Source organism: Rhinoderma darwinii, chromosome 1 (genome assembly GCF_050947455.1).
Source record: "Rhinoderma darwinii isolate aRhiDar2 chromosome 1, aRhiDar2.hap1, whole genome shotgun sequence".
Lineage (NCBI taxonomy): Eukaryota > Metazoa > Chordata > Amphibia > Anura > Rhinodermatidae > Rhinoderma > Rhinoderma darwinii.
The window spans coordinates 254,845,045-254,862,447 of NC_134687.1; the positions used below are offsets into that span (position 1 = coordinate 254,845,045).

General features: G+C 41.8%; 1 protein-coding gene and 21 pseudogenes across 4 annotated transcripts in view; all 22 read right to left on the bottom strand.

Annotated features, from left to right (window-relative positions):
* Window positions 1-17,403, bottom strand: part of NFIC (nuclear factor I C) — an 863,572-nt gene that overhangs the window by 238,127 nt on the left and 608,042 nt on the right. The window lies entirely within an intron of this gene.
* Window positions 1,939-2,055, bottom strand: LOC142709975 (5S ribosomal RNA; annotated as a pseudogene).
* LOC142701633 (5S ribosomal RNA) lies at window positions 2,311-2,427 on the bottom strand (annotated as a pseudogene).
* LOC142701655 (5S ribosomal RNA) lies at window positions 3,985-4,101 on the bottom strand (annotated as a pseudogene).
* LOC142701666 (5S ribosomal RNA) lies at window positions 4,357-4,473 on the bottom strand (annotated as a pseudogene).
* Window positions 7,147-7,263, bottom strand: LOC142708407 (5S ribosomal RNA; annotated as a pseudogene).
* LOC142703554 (5S ribosomal RNA) lies at window positions 7,333-7,449 on the bottom strand (annotated as a pseudogene).
* Window positions 8,263-8,379, bottom strand: LOC142709986 (5S ribosomal RNA; annotated as a pseudogene).
* On the bottom strand, window positions 8,821-8,937 carry LOC142701677 (5S ribosomal RNA; annotated as a pseudogene).
* LOC142689555 (5S ribosomal RNA) lies at window positions 9,007-9,123 on the bottom strand (annotated as a pseudogene).
* Window positions 11,797-11,913, bottom strand: LOC142701686 (5S ribosomal RNA; annotated as a pseudogene).
* LOC142701697 (5S ribosomal RNA) lies at window positions 11,983-12,099 on the bottom strand (annotated as a pseudogene).
* LOC142701708 (5S ribosomal RNA) lies at window positions 12,727-12,843 on the bottom strand (annotated as a pseudogene).
* On the bottom strand, window positions 12,913-13,029 carry LOC142701718 (5S ribosomal RNA; annotated as a pseudogene).
* On the bottom strand, window positions 13,657-13,773 carry LOC142701729 (5S ribosomal RNA; annotated as a pseudogene).
* LOC142695656 (5S ribosomal RNA) lies at window positions 13,843-13,959 on the bottom strand (annotated as a pseudogene).
* Window positions 14,215-14,331, bottom strand: LOC142709997 (5S ribosomal RNA; annotated as a pseudogene).
* Window positions 14,401-14,517, bottom strand: LOC142701740 (5S ribosomal RNA; annotated as a pseudogene).
* Window positions 14,959-15,075, bottom strand: LOC142701751 (5S ribosomal RNA; annotated as a pseudogene).
* LOC142701769 (5S ribosomal RNA) lies at window positions 15,145-15,261 on the bottom strand (annotated as a pseudogene).
* On the bottom strand, window positions 15,331-15,447 carry LOC142704308 (5S ribosomal RNA; annotated as a pseudogene).
* LOC142711961 (5S ribosomal RNA) lies at window positions 15,889-16,005 on the bottom strand (annotated as a pseudogene).

Genomic DNA, 17,403 nt, shown 5'->3' on the forward strand with positions numbered 1-17,403 from the left:
TGCGATCTAACGAGAGCAGGCACATTCAGCTTAGAATGGCCATTGACATTAAATGCTTTAATCCATAGTCCTTTTTAATCGATTGTGAAACAAAATCTAAACGACATAATAAAAATTCAACCGCACCACGGATTCCCAGACACTCTCCCACACTGGTACTAGCGAGGCCTTAAGCTGTGTAACTTCTGCGTTCTGACGAGAGCAGGCACATTCATCTTAGAATGGCCATTGACGTTAAATGCTTTAATCCATAGTCCTTTTTAATCAATTGTGAAACAAAATCTAAACGACATAATAAAAGTCAACCGCACCACGGATTCCCAGACAGTCTCCCACACAGGTACTGGTGAGGCCTTAAGCTGTGTAACTTCTGCGATCTGACGAGAGCAGGCACATTCAGCTTAGAATGGCCATTGACGTTAAATGCTTTAATCCATAGTCCTATTTAATCTATTGTGAAACAAAATCTAAACGACATAATAAAAAGTCAACCGCACCACGGATTCCCAGACAGTCTCCCACACTGGTACTAGCGAGGCGTTAAGCTGTGTAACTTCTGCGATCTAACGAGAGAAGGCAAATTCAGCTTAGAATGGCCATTGACATTAAAAGCCTTAATCCAAAGTCCTATTTAATCTATTGTGAAACAAAATCTAAACAACATAATAAAAAGGCAACCGCACCACGGATTCCCAGACTGGTACTAGCGAGGCCTTAAGCTGTGTAACTTCTGCGTTCTGACGAGAGCAGGCACATTCAGCTTAGAATGGCCATTGACATTAAATGCTTTAATCCATAGTCCTTTTTAATCGATTGTGAAACAAAATCTAAACGACATAATAAAAAGTCAACCGCACCACAGATTCCCAGACAGTCTCCCACACTGGTACTAGCGAGGCCTTAAGCTGTGTAACTTCTGCAATCTGACGAGAGCAGGGACATTAAATGCTTTAATCCATAGTCCTTTTTAATCGATTGTGAAACAAAATCTAAACGACATAATAAATATTCAACCGCACCACTGATTCCCAGACAGTCTCCCACACTGGTACTAGCGAGGCCTTAAGCTGTGTAACTTCTGCGATCTGACGAGAGCAGGCACATTCAGCTTAGAATGGCCATTGACGTTAAATGCTTTAATCCATAGTCCTATTTAATCTATTGTGAAACAAAATCTAAACGACATAATAAAAAGTCAACCGCACCACGGATTCCCAGACAGCCTCCCACACTGGTACTAGCGAGGCGTTAAGCTGTGTAACTTCTGCGATCTAACGAGAGCAGGCACATTCAGCTTAGAATGGCCATTGACATTAAATGCTTTAATCCATAGTCCTTTTTAATCGATTGTGAAACAAAATCTAAACGACATAATAAAAAGTCAACCGCACCACGGATTCCCAGACAGTCTCCCACACTGGTACTAGCGAGGCCTTAAGCTGTGTAACTTCCGCGATCTGACGAGAGCAGGCACATTCAGCTTAGAATGGCCATTGACATTAAATGCGTTAATCCATAGTCCTTTTTAATCGATTGTGAAACAAAATCTAAACGACATAATAAAAAGTCAACCGCACCACGGATTCCAAGACAGTCTCCCACACTGGTACTAGCGAGGCCTTAAGCTGTGTAACTTCTGCAATCTGACGAGAGCAGGCACATTTAGCTTAGAATGGCCATTGACATTAAATGCTTTAATCCATAGTCCTTTTTAATCGATTGTGAAACAAAATCTAAACGACATAATAAAAAGTCAACCGCTCCACGGATTCCCAGACAGTCTCCCACACTGGTACTAGCGAGGCCTTAAGCTGAGTAACTTCTGCGATCTGACGAGAGCAGGCACATTCAGCTTAGAATGGCCATTGACATTAAATGATTTAATCCATAGTCCTTTTTAATCGATTGTGAAACAAAATCTAAACGACATAATAAAAAGTCAACCGCACCACGGATTCCCAGACAGTCTCCCACACTGGTACTAGCGAGGCCTTAAGCTGTGTAACTTCTGCGATCTGACGAGAGCAGGGACATTCAGCTTAGAATGGCCATTGACATTAAATGCTTTAATCCATAGTCCATTTTAATCGATTGTGAAACAAAATCTAAACGACATAATAAAAATTCAACCGCACCACGGATTCCCAGACAGTCTCCCACACTGGTACTAGCGAGGCCTTAAGCTGTGTAACTTCTGCGATCTGACGAGAGCAGGCACATTCAGCTTAGAATGGCCATTGAGGTTAAATGCTTTAATCCATAGTCCTATTTAATCTATTGTGAAACAAAATCTAAACGACATAATAAAAAGTCAACCGCACCACGGATTCCCAGACAGTCTCCCACACTGGTACTAGCGAGGCCTTAAGCTGTGTAACTTCTGCGATCTGACGAGAGCAGGCACATTCAGCTTAGAATGGCCATTGACGTTAAATGCTTTAATCCATAGTCCTATTTAATCTATTGTGAAACAAAATCGAAACTACATAATAAAAAGTCAACCGCACCACGGATTCCCAGACAGTCTCCCACACTGGTACTAGCGAGGCCTTATGCTGCGTAACTTCTGCGATCTGACGAGAGAAGGGACATTCAGCTTAGAATGGCCATTGACATTAAATGCTTTAATCCATAGTCCTTTTTAATCGATTGTGAAACAAAATCTAAACGACATAATAAAAAGTCAACCGCACCACGGATTCCCAGACAGTCTCCCACACTGGTACTAGCGAGGCCTTACGCTGCGTAACTTCTGCGATCTGACGAGAGAAGGGACATTCAGCTTAGAATGGCCATTGACATTAAATGCTTTAATCCATAGTCCTTTTTAATCGATTGTGAAACAAAATCTAAACGACATAATAAAAATTCAACCGCACCACGGATTCCCAGACAGTCTCCCACACTGGTACTAGCGAGGCCTTAAGCTGTGTAACTTCTGCGATCTGACGAGAGCAGGGACATTCAGCTTAGAACGGCCATTGACATTAAATGCTTTAATCCATAGTCCTTTTTAATCGATTGTGAAACAAAATCTAAACGACATAATAAAAATTCAACCGCACCATGGATTCCCAGACAGTCTCCCACACTGGTACTAGCGAGGCCTTAAGCTGTGTAACTTCTGCGTTCTGACGAGAGCAGGTACGTTCAGCTTAGAATGGCCATTGACGTTAAATGCTTTAATCCATAGTCCTTTTTAATCAATTGTGAAACAAAATCTAAACGACATAATAAAAAGTCAACCGCACCACGGATTCCCAGACAGTCTCCCACACTGGTACTGGTGAGGCCTTAAGCTGTGTAACTTCTGCGATCTGACGAGAGCAGGCACATTCAGCTTAGAATGGCCATTGACGTTAAATGCTTTAATCCATAGTCCTATTTAATCTATTGTGAAACAAAATCTAAACGACATAATAAAAAGTCAACCGCAACACGGATTCCCAGACAGTCTCCGACACTGGTACTAGCGAGGCGTTAAGCTGTGTAACTTCTGCGATCTAACGAGGGCAGGCAAATTCAGCTTAGAATGGCCATTGACATTAAAAGCCTTAATCCAAAATCCTATTTAATCTATTGTGACACAAAATCTAAACAACATAATAAAAAGTCAACCGCACCACGGATTCCCAGACAGTCTCCCACACTGGTACTAGCGAGGCCTTAAGCTGTGTAACTTCTGTGTTCTGACGAGAGCAGGCACATTCAGCTTAGAATGGCCATTGACATTAAATGCTTTAATCCATAGTCCTTTTTAATCGATTGTGAAACAAAATCTAAACGACATAATAAAAAGTCAACCGCACCACGGATTCCCAGACAGTCTCCCACACTGGTACTAGCGAGGCGTTAAGCTGTGTAACTTCTGCGATCTAACGAGAGCAGGCACATTCAGCTTAGAATGGCCATTGACATTAAATGCTTTAATCCATAGTCCTTTTTAATCGATTGTGAAACAAAATCTAAACGACATAATAAAAAGTCAACCGCACCACGGATTCCCAGACAGTCTCCCACACTGGTACTAGCGAGGCCTTAAGCTGTGTAACTTCTGCGATCTGACGAGAGCAGGCACATTCAGCTTAGAATGGCCATTGACATTAAATGCGTTAATCCATAGTCCTTTTTAATCGATTGTGAAACAAAATCTAAACGACATAATAAAAACTCAACCGCACCACGGATTCCAAGACAGTCTCCCACACTGGTACTAGCGAGGCCTTAAGCTGTGTAACTTCTGCAATCTGACGAGAGTAGGCACATTCAGCTTAGAATGGCCATTGACATTAAATGCTTTAATCCATAGTCCTTTTTAATCGATTGTGAAACAAAATCTAAACGACATAATAAAAAGTCAACCGCACCACGGATTCCCAGACAGTCTCCCACACTGGTACTAGCGAGGCCTTAAGCTGTGTAACTTCTGCGATCTGACGAGAGCAGGCACATTCAGCTTAGAATGGCCATTGACGTTAAATGCTTTAATCCATAGTCCTATTTAATCTATTGTGAAACAAAATCTAAACGACATAATAAAAAGTCAACCGCACCACGGATTCCCAGACAGTCTCCCACACTGGTACTAGCGAGGCGTTAAGCTGTGTAACTTCTGCGATCTAACGAGAGCAGGCACATTCAGCTTAGAATGGCCATTGACATTAAATGCTTTAATCTATAGTCCTTTTTAATCGATTGTGAAACAAAATCTAAACGACATAATAAAAAGTCAACCGCACCACGGATTCCCAGACAGTCTCCCACACTGGTACTAGCGAGGCCTTAAGCTGTGTAACTTCTACGATCTGACGAGAGCAGGCACATTCAGCTTAGAATGGCCATTGACTTTAAAAGCCTTAATCCATAGTCCTATTTAATCTATTGTGAAACAAAATCTAAACAACATAATAAAAACTCAACCGCACCACAGATTCTCAGAGAGTCTCCCACACTGGTACAAGCGAGGCCTTAAGCTGTGTAACTTCTGCGATCTGACGAGAGCAGGCACATTCAGCTTAGAATGGCCATTGACGCTAAATGCTTTAATCCATAGTCCTATTTAATCTATTGTGAAACAAAATCTAAACGACATAATAAAAATTCAACCGCACCACGGATTCCCAGACAGTCTCCCACACTGGTACTAGCGAGGCCTTAAGCTGTGTAACTTCTGCGATCTGACGAGAGCAGGGACATTCAGCTTAGAATGGCCATTGACATTAAATGCTTTAATCCATAGTCCTTTTTAATCGATTGTGAAACAAAATCTAAACGACATAATAAAAATTCAACCGCACCACGGATTCCCAGACACTCTCCCACACTGGTACTAGCGAGGCCTTAAGCTGTGTAACTTCTGCGTTCTGACGAGAGCAGGCACATTCAGCTTAGAATGGCCATTGACGTTAAATGCTTTAATCCATAGTCCTTTTTAATCAATTGTGAAACAAAATCTAAACGACATAATAAAAGTCAACCGCACCACGGATTCCCAGACAGTCTCACCACACAGGTACTGGTGAGGCCTTAAGCTGTGTAACTTCTGCGATCTGACGAGAGCAGGCACATTCAGCTTAGAATGGCCATTGACGTTAAATGCTTTAATCCATAGTCCTATTTAATCTATTGTGAAACAAAATCTAAACGACATAATAAAAAGTCAACCGCACCACGGATTCCCAGACAGTCTCCCACACTGGTACTAGCGAGGCCTTAAGCTGTGTAACTTCTGCAATCTGACGAGAGCAGGCACATTCAGCTTAGAATGGCCATTGACATTGATTGCTTTAATCCATAGTCCTTTTTAATCGATTGTGAAACAAAATCTAAACGACATAATAAAAAGTCAACCGCACCACGGATTCCCAGACAGTCTCCCACACTGGTACTAGCGAGGCCTTAAGCTGTGTAACTTCTGCGATCTGACGAGAGCAGGCACATTCAGCTTAGAATAGCCATTGACATTAAATGCTTTAATCCATAGTCCTTTTTAATCGATTGTGAAACAAAATCTAAACTACATAATAAAAAGTCAACCGCACCACGGATTCCCAGACAGTCTCCCACACTGGTACTAGCGAGGCGTTAAGCTGTGTAACTTCTGCGATCTAACGAGAGCAGGCACATTCAGCTTAGAATGGCCATTGACATTAAATGCTTTAATCCATAGTCCTTTTTAATCGATTGTGAAACAAAATCTAAACGACATAATAAAAAGGCAACCGCACCACGGATTCCCAGACAGTCTCCCACACTGGTACTAGCGAGGCCTTAAGCTGTGTAACTTCTGCGATCTTACGAGAGCAGGGACATTCAGCTTAGAATGGCCATTGACATTAAATGCTTTAATCCATAGTCCTTTTTAATCGATTGTGAAACAAAATCTAAACGACATAATAAAAATTCAACCGCGCCACGGATTCCCAGACAGTCTCCCACACTGGTACTAGCGAGGCCTTAAGCTGTGTAACTTCTGCGATCTGACGAGAGCAGGCACATTCAGCTTAGAATGGCCATTGACGTTAAATGCTTTAATCCATAGTCCTATTTAATCTATTGTGAAACAAAATCTAAACGACATAATAAAAAGTCAACCGCACCACGGATTCCCAGACAGTCTCCCACACTGGTACTAGCGAGGCATTACGCTGTGTAACTTCTGCGATCTAACGAGAGCAGGCACATTCAGCTTAGAATGGCCATTGACATTAAATGCTTTAATCCATAGTCCTTTTTAATCGATTGTGAAACAAAATCTAAACGACCTAATAAATATTCAACCGCACCACTGATTCCCAGACAGTCTCCCTCACTGGTACTAGCGAGGCCTTAAGCTGTGTAACTTCTGCGATCTGACGAGAGCAGGCACATTCAGCTTAGAATGGCCATTGACGAAAAATGCTTTAATCCATAGTCCTATTTAATCTATTGTGAAACAAAATCTAAACGACATAATAATAAGTCAACCGCTCCACGGATTCCCAGACAGTCTCCCACACTGGTACTAGCGAGGCGTTAAGCTGTGTAACTTCTGCGATCTTACGAGAGCAGGCACATTCAGCTTAGAATGGCCATTGACATTAAATGCTTTAATCCATAGTCCTTTTTAATCGATTGTGAAACAAAATCTAAACGACATAATAAAAAGTCAACCGCACCACGGATTCCCAGACAGTCTCCCACACTGGTACTAGCGAGGCCTTAAGCTGTGTAACTTCTGCGATCTAACGAGAGCAGGCACATTCAGCTTAGAATGGCCATTGACATTAAATGCTTTAATCCATAGTCCTTTTTAATCGATTGTGAAACAAAATCTAAACAACATAATAAAAAGTCAACCGCACCACGGATTCCCAGACAGTCTCCCACACTGGTACTAGCGAGGCCTTAAGCTGTGTAACTTCTGCGTTCTGACGAGAGCAGGCACATGCAGCTTAGAATGGCCATTGACGTTAAATGTTTTAATCCATAGTCCTTTTTAATCAATTGTGAAACAAAATCTAAACGACATAATAAAAATTCAACCGCACCATGGATTCCCTGACAGTCTCCCACACTGGTACTAGCGAGGTCTTAAGCTGTGTAACTTCTGCATTCTGACGAGAGCAGGCACATTCAGCTTAGAATGGCCATTGACGTTAAATGCTTTAATCCATAGTCCTTTTTAATCAATTGTGAAACAAAATCTAAACGACATAATAAAAAGTGAACCCCACCACGGATTCCCAGACAGTCTCCCACACTGGTACTAGCGAGGCCTTAAGCTGTGTAACTTCTGCGATCTGACGAGAGCAGGGACATTCAGCTTAGAATGGCCATTGACATTAAATGCTTTAATCCATAGTCCTTTTTAATCGATTGTGAAACAAAATCTAAACGACATAATAAAAAGTCAGCCGCACCACGGATTCCCAGACAGTCTCCCACACTGGTACTAGCGAGGCCTTAAGCTGTGTAACTTCTGCGTTCTGACGAGAGCAGGCACATGCAGCTTAGAATGGCCATTGACGTTAAATGTTTTAATCCATAGTCCTTTTTAATCAATTGTGAAACAAAATCTAAACGACATAATAAAAATTCAACCGCACCATGGATTTCCTGACAGTCTCCCACACTGGTACTAGCGAGGTCTTAAGCTGTGTAACTTCTGCGTTCTGACGAGAGCAGGCACATTCAGCTTAGAATGGCCATTGACGTTAAATGCTTTAATCCATAGTCCTTTTTAATCGATTGTGAAACAAAATCTAAACAACATAATAAAAAGTCAACCGCACCACGGATTCCCAGACAGTCTCCCACACTGGTACTAGCGAGGCCTTAAGCTGTGTAACTTCTGCGATCTGACGAGAGCAGGGACATTCAGCTTAGAATGGCCATTGACATTAAATGCTTTAATCCATAGTCCTTTTTAATCGATTGTGAAACAAAATCTAAACGACATAATAAAAAGTCAACCGCACCACGGATTCCAAGACAGTCTCCCACACTGGTACTAGCGAGCCCTTAAGCTGTGTAAGTTCTGCGATCTGACGAGAGCAGGCACATTCAGCTTAGAATGGCCATTGACATTAAATGCTTTAATCCATATTCCTTTTTAATCGATTGTGAAACAAAATCTAAACGACATAATAAAAAGTCAACCGCACCACAGATTCCCAGACAGTCTCCCACACTGGTACTAGCGAGGCGTTAAGCTGAGTAATTTCTGCGATCTAACGAGAGCAGGCACATTCAGCTTAGAATGGCCATTGACATTAAATGCTTTAATCCATAGTCCTTTTTAATCGATTGTGAAACAAAATCTAAACGACATAATAAAAAGTCAACCGCACCACGGATTCCCAGACAGTCTCCCACACTGGTACTAGCGAGGCCTTAAGCTGTGTAACTTCTGCGATCTGACGAGAGCAGGCACATTCAGCTTAGAATGGCCATTGACATTAAATGCTTTAATCCATAGTCCTTTTTAATCGATTGTGAAACAAAATCTAAACGACATAATAAAAAGTCAACCGCACCACGGATTCCCAGACAGTCTCCCACACTGGTACTAGCGAGGCCTTAAGCTGCGTAACTTCTGCGATCTGACGAGAGCAGGCACATTCAGCTTAGAATGGCCATTGACATTAAATGCTTTAATCCATAGTCCTTTTTAATCGATTGTGAAACAAAATCTAAACGACATAATAAAAAGTCAACCGCACCACGGATTCCAAGACAGTCTCCCACACTGGTACTAGCGAGGCCTTAAGCTGTGTAACTTCTGCGATCTGACGAGAGCAGGCACATTCAGCTTAGAATTGCCATTGACATTAACTGCTTTAATCCATAGTCCTTTTTAATCGATTGTGAAACAAAATCTAAACGACATAATAAAAAGTCAACCGCTCCACGGATTCCCAGACAGTCTCCCACACTGGTACTAGCGAGGCCTTAAGCTGAGTAACTTCTGCGATCTGACGAGAGCAGGCACATTCAGCTTAGAATGGCGATTGACATTAAATGCTTTAATCCATAGTCCTTTTTAATCGATTGTGAAACAAAATCTAAACGACATAATAAAATGTCAACCGCACCACGGATTCCCAGACAGTCTCCCACACTGGTACTAGCGAGGCCTTAAGCTGTGTAACTTCTGCGATCTGACGAGAGCAGGGACATTCAGCTTAGAATGGCCATTGACATTAAATGCTTTAATCTATAGTCCTTTTTAATCGATTGTGAAACAAAATCTAAACGACATAATAAAAATTCAACCGCACCATGGATTCCCAGACAGTCTCCCACACTGGTACTAGTGAGGCCTTAAGCTGTGTAACTTCTGCGTTTTGACGAGAGCAGGCACATTCAGCTTAGAATTGCCATTGACATTAAATGCTTTAATCCATAGTCCTTTTTAATCAATTGTGAAACAAAATCTAAACGACATAATAAAAAGTCAACCGCACCACGGATTCTCAGACAGTCTCCCACACTGGTACTGGTGAGGCCTTAAGCTGTGTAACTTCTACGATCTGACGAGAGCAGGGACATTCAGCTTAGAATGGCCATTGACATTAAATGCTTTAATCCATAGTCCTTTTTAATCGATTGTGAAACAAAATCTAAACGACATAATAAAAATTCAACCGCACCACGGATTCCCAGACAGTCTCCCACACTGGTACTAGCGAGGCCTTAAGCTGTGTAACTTCTGCGATCTGACGAGAGCAGGCACATTCAGCTTAGAATGGCCATTGCCGTTAAATGCTTTAATCCATAGTCCTATTTAATCTATTGTGAAACAAAATCTAAACGACATAATAAAAATTCAACCGCACCACGGATTCCCAGACAGTCTCCCACACTGGTACTAGCGAGGCCTTAAGCTGTGTAACTTCTGCGATCTGACGAGAGCAGGGACATTCAGCTTAGAATGGCCATTGACATTAAATGCTTTAATCCATAGTCCTTTTTAATCGATTGTGAAACAAAATCTAAACGACATAATAAAAATGCAACCGCACCACGGATTCCCAGATACTCTCCCACACTGGTACTGGTGAGGCCTTAAGCTATGTAACTTCTGCGTTCTGACGAGAGCAGGCACATTCAGCTTAGAATGGCCATTGACATTAAATGCTTTAATCCATAGTCCTTTTTAATCAATTGTGAAACAAAATCTAAACGACATAATAAAAAGTCAACCGCACCACGGATTCCCAGACAGTCTCCCACACTGGTACTGGTGAGGCCTTAAGCTGTGTAACTTCTGCGATCTGACGAGAGCAGGCACATTCAGCTTAGAATGGCCATTGACGTTAAATGCTTTAATCCATAGTCCTATTTAATCTATTGTGAAACAAAATCTAAACGACATAATAAAAAGTCAACCGCACCACGGATTCCCAGACAGTCTCCCACACTGGTACTAGCGAAGCGTTAAGCTGTGTAACTTCTGCGATCTAACGAGAGAAGGCAAATTCAGCTTAGAATGGCCATTGACATTAAAAGCCTTAATCCAAAATCCTATTTAATCTATTGTGAAACAAAATCTAAACAACATAATAAAAAGTCAACCGCACCACGGATTCCCAGACAGTCTCCCACACTGGTACTGGTGAGGCCTTAAGCTGTGTAACTTCTGCGATCTGACGAGAGCAGGCACATTCAGCTTAGAATGGCCATTGACGTTAAATGCTTTAATCCATAGTCCTATTTAATCTATTGTGAAACAAAATCTAAACGACATAATAAAAAGTCAACCGCACCACGGATTCCCAGACAGTCTCCCACACTGGTACTAGCGAAGCGTTAAGCTGTGTAACTTCTGCGATCTAACGAGAGAAGGCAAATTCAGCTTAGAATGGGAATTGACATTAAAAGCCTTAATCCAAAGTCCTATTTAATCTATTGTGAAACAAAATCTAAACAACATAATAAAAAGTCAACCGCACCATGGATTCCCAGACTGTCTCCCACACTGGTACTAGCGAGGCCTTAAGCTGTGTAACTTCTGCGTTCTGACGAGAGCAGGAACATTCAGCTTAGAATTGCCATTGACGTTAAATGCTTTAATCCATAGTCCTATTTAATCTATTGTGAAACAAAATCTAAACGACATAACAAAAAGTCAACCGCACCACGGATTCCCAGACAGTCTCCCACACTGGTACTAGCGAGGCCTTAAGTTGTGTAACTTCTGCAATCTGACGAGAGCAGGCACATTCAGCTTAGAATGGCCATAGACATTGAATGGTTTAATCCATAGTCCTTTTTAATCGATTGTGAAACAAAATCTAAACGACATAATAAAAAGTCAACCGCACCACGGATTCCCAGACAGTCTCCCACACTGGTACTAGCGAGGCCTTAAGCTGTGTAACTTCTGCGATCTGACGAGAGCAGGCACATTCAGCTTAGAATGGCCATTGACATTAAATGCTTTAATCCATAGTCCTTTTTAATCGATTGTGAAACAAAATCTAAACGACATAATAAAAAGTCAACCGCACCACGGATTCCCAGACAGTCTCCCACACTGGTACTAGCGAGGCCTTAAGCTGTGTAACTTCTGCGATCTGACGAGAGCAGGCACATTCAGCTTAGAATGGCCATTGACATTAAATGCTTTAATCCATAGTCCTTTTTAATCGATTGTGAAACAAAATCTAAACGACATAATAAAAAGTCAACCGCACCACGGATTCCCAGACAGTCTCCCACACTGGTACTAGCGAGGCGTTAAGCTGTGTAACTTCTGCGATCTAACGAAAGCAGGCACATTCAGCTTAGAATGGCCATTGACATTAAATGCTTTAATCCATAGTCCTTTTTAATCGATTGTGAAACAAAATCTAAACGACATAATAAAAAGTCAACCGCACCACGCATTCCCAGACAGTCTCCCACACTGGTACTAGCGAGGCCTTAAGCTGTGTAACTTCTGCGATCTGACGAGAGCAGGCACATTCAGCTTAGAATGGCCATTGACATTAAATGCTTTAATCCATAGTCCTTTTTAATCGATTGTGAAACAAAATCTAAACGACATAATAAAAAGTCAACCGCACCACGGATTCCCAAACAGTCTCCCACACTGGTACTAGCGAGGCGTTAAGCTGTGTAACTTCTGCGATCTAACGAGAGCAGGCACATTCAGCTTAGAATGGCCATTAACATTAAATGCTTTAATCCATAGTTCTTTTTAATCGATTGTGAAACAAAATCTAAACGACATAATAAAAAGTCAACCGCACCACGGATTCCCAGACAGTCTCCCACACTGGTACTAGCGAGGCCTTAAGCTGTGTAACTTCTGCGATCTGACGAGAGCAGGCACATTCAGCTTAGAATGGCCATTGACATTAAATGCTTTAATCCATAGTCCTTTTTAATCGATTGTGAAACAAAATCTAAACGACATAATAAAAAGTCAACCGCACCACGGATTCCCAGACAGTCTCCCACACTGGTACTAGCGAGGCCTTAAGCTGTGTAACTTCTGCGATCTGACGAGAGCAGGCACATTCAGCTTAGAATGGCCATTGACATTAAATGCTTTAATCCATAGTCCTTTTTAATCGATTGTGAAACAAAATCTAAACGACATAATAAAAAGTCAACCGCACCACGGATTCCCAGACAGTCTCCCACACTGGTACTAGCGAGGCGTTAAGCTGTGTAACTTCTGCGATCTAACGAAAGCAGGCACATTCAGCTTAGAATGGCCATTGACATTAAATGCTTTAATCCATAGTCCTTTTTAATCGATTGTGAAACAAAATCTAAACGACATAATAAAAAGTCAACCGCACCACGCATTCCCAGACAGTCTCCCACACTGGTACTAGCGAGGCCTTAAGCTGTGTAACTTCTGCGATCTGACGAGAGCAGGCACATTCAGCTTAGAATGGCCATTGACATTAAATGCTTTAATCCATAGTCCTTTTTAATCGATTGTGAAACAAAATCTAAACGACATAATAAAAAGTCAACCGCACCACGGATTCCCAAACAGTCTCCCACACTGGTACTAGCGAGGCGTTAAGCTGTGTAACTTCTGCAATCTAACGAGAGCAGGCACATTCAGCTTAGAATGGCCATTAACATTAAATGCTTTAATCCATAGTTCTTTTTAATCGATTGTGAAACAAAATCTAAACGACATAATAAAAAGTCAACCGCACCACGGATTCCCAGACAGTCTCCCACACTGGTACTAGCGAGGCCTTAAGCTGTGTAACTTCTGCGATCTGACGAGAGCAGGCACATTCAGCTTAGAATGGCCATTGACATTAAATGCTTTAATCCATAGTCCTTTTTAATCGATTGTGAAACAAAATCTAAACGACATAATAAAAAGTCAACCGCACCACGTATTCCCAGACAGTCTCCCACACTGGTACTAGCGAGGCCTTAAGCTGTGTAACTTCTGCGATCTGACGAGAGCAGGCACATTCAGCTTAGAATGGCCATTGACGTTAAATGCTTTAATCCATAGTCCTATTTAATCTATTGTGAAACAAAATCTAAACGACATAATAAAAAGTCAACCGCACCACGGATTCCCAGACAGTCTCCCACACTGGTACTAGCGAGGCCTTAAGCTGTGTAACTTCTGCGATCTGACGAGAGCAGGCACATTCAGCTTAGAATGGCCATTTACATTAAATGCTTTAATCCATAGTCCTTTTTAATCGATTGTGAAACAAAATCTAAACGACATAATAAAAAGTCAACCGCACCACGGATTCCCAGACAGTCTCCCACACTGGTACTAGCGAGGCCTTAAGCTGTGTAACTTCTGCGATCTGACGAGAGCAGGGACATTCAGCTTAGAATGGCCATTGACATTAAATGCTTTAATCCATAGTCCTTTTTAATCGATTGTGAAACAAAATCTAAACGACATAATAAAAAGTCAACCGCACCACGGATTCCCAGACAGTCTCCCACACTGGTACTAGCGAGGCCTTAAGCTGTGTAACTTCTGCGATCTGACGAGAGCAGGCACATTCAGCTTAGAATGGCCATTGACATTAAATGGTTTAATCCATAGTCCTTTTTAATCGATTGTGAAACAAAATCTAAACGACATAATAAAAAGTCAACCGCTCCACGGATTCCCAGACAGTCTCCCACACTGGTACTAGCGAGGCCTTAAGCTGTGTAACTTCTGCGATCTGACGAGAGCAGGCACATTCAGCTTAGAATGGCCATTGACTTTAAAAGCCTTAATCCATAGTCCTATTTAATCTATTGTGAAACAAAATCTAAACAACATAATAAAAAGTCAACCGCACCACAGATTCCCAGAGAGTCTCCCACACTGGTACTAGCGAGGCCTTAAGCTGTGTAACTTCTGCGATCTGACGAGAGCAGGCACATTCAGCTTAGAATGGCCATTGACTTTAAATGCTTTAATCCATAGTCCTTTTTAATCGAATGTGAAACAAAATCTAAACGACATAATAAAAAGTCAACCGCACCACGGATTCCCAGACAGTCTCCCACACTGGTACTAGCGAGGCCTTAAGCTGTGTAACTTCTGCGATCTGACGAGAGCAGGCACATTCAGCTTAGAATGGCCATTGACGTTAAATGCTTAAATCCATAGTCCTATTTAATCTATTGTGAAACAAAATCTAAACGACATAATAAAAAGTCAACCGCACCACGGATTCCCAGACAGTCTCCCACACTGGTACTAGCGAGGCCTTAAGCTGTGTAACTTCTGCGATCTGACGAGAGCAGGCACATTCAGCTTAGAATGGCCATTGACATTAAATGCTTTAATCCATAGTCCTTTTTAATCGATTGTGAAACAAAATCTAAACGACATAATAAAAAGTCAACCGCACCACGGATTCCCAGACAGTCTCCCACACTGGTACTAGCGAGGCCTTAAGCTGTGTAACTTCTGCGATCTGACGAGAGCAGGCGAATTCAGCTTAGAATGGCCATTGACATTAAATGCTTTAATCCATAGTCCTTTTTAATCGATTGTGAAACAAAATCTAAACGACATAATAAAAAGTCAACCGCACCACGGATTCCCAGACAGTCTCCCACACTGGTACTAGCGAGGCCTTAAGCTGTGTAACTTCTGCTATCTGACGAGAGCAGGGACATTCAGCTTAGAATGGCCATTGACATTAAATGCTTTAATCCATAGTCCTTTTTAATCGATTGTGAAACAAAATCTAAACGACATAATAAAAACTCAACCGCACCACGGATTCCCAGACAGTCTCCCACATTGGTACTAGCGAGGCCTTAAGCTGTGTAACTTCTGCGATCTGACGAGAGCAGGCACATTCAGTTTAGAATGGCCATTGACATTAAATGCTTTAATCCATAGTCCTTTTTAATCGATTGTGAAACAAAATCTAAACAACATAATAAAAAGTCAACCGCACCACGGATTCCCAGACAGTCTCCCACACTGGTACTAGCGAGGCCTTAAGCTGTGTAACTTCTGCGATCTGACGAGAGCAGGCACATTCAGCTTAGAATGGCCACTGACATTAAAAGCCTTAATCCATAGTCCTATTTAATCTATTGTGAAACAAAATCTAAACAACATAATAAAAAGCCAACCGCACCACGGATTCCCAGACAGTCTCCCACACTGGTACTAGCGAGGCCTTAAGCTGTGTAACTTCCGCGATCTGACGAGAGCAGGGACATTCAGCTTAGAATGGCCATTGACATTAAATGCTTTAATCCATAGTCCTTTTTAATCGATTGTGAAACAAAATCTAAACGACATAATAAATATTCAACCGCACCACGGATTCCCAGACAGTCTCCCACACTGGTACTAGCGAGGCATTAAGCTGTGTAACTTCTGCGTTCTGACGAGAGCAGGCTCATTCAGCTTAGAATGGCCATTGACGTTAAATGCTTTAATCCATAGTCCTATTTAATCTATTGTGAAACAAAATCTAAACGACATAATAAAAAGTCAACCGCACCACGGATTCCCAGACAGTCTCCCACACTGGAACTAGCGAGGCGTTAAGCTGTGTAACTTCTGCGATCTAACGAGAGCAGGCACATTCAGCTTAGAATGGCCATTGACATTAAATGCTTTAATCCATAGTCCTTTTTAATCGATTGTGAAACAAAATCTAAACGACATAATAAAAAGTCAACCGCACCACGGATTCCCAGACAGTCTCCCACACTGGTACTAGCGAGGTTTTAAGCTGTGAAACTTCTGCGATCTAACGAGAGCAGGCACATTCAGCTTCGAATGGCTATTGACATTAAATGCTTTAATCCATAGTCCTTTTTAATCGATTGTGAAACAAAATCTAAACGACATAATAAAAAGTCAACCGCACCACGGATTCCCAGACAGTCTCCCACACTGGTACTAGCGAGGCCTTAAGCTGTGTAACTTCTGCGATCTGACGAGAGCATGGACATTCAGTTTAGAATGGCCATTGACATTAAATGCTTTAATCCATAGTCCTTTTTAATCGATTGTGAAACAAAATCGAAACGACATAATAAAAAGTCAACCGCACCACGGATTCCGAGACAGTCTCCCACACTGGTACTAGCGAGGCCTTAAGCTGTGTAACTTCTGCGATCTGACGAGAGCATGGACATTCAGCTTAGAATGGCTATTGACATTAAATGCTTTAATCCATAGTCCTTTTTAATCGATTGTGAAACAAAATCTAAACGACATAATAAAAAGTCAACCGCACCACGGATTCCCAGACAGTCTCCCACACTGGTACTAGCGAGGCATTAAGCTGTGTAACTTCTGCGATCTAACGAGAGCAGGTACATTCAGCTTAGAATGGCCAAATACATTAAACGCTTTAATCCATAGTCCTATTTAATCTATTGTGAAACAAAATCTAAACGACATAATACAAAGTTAACCGCACCACGGATTCCCAGACA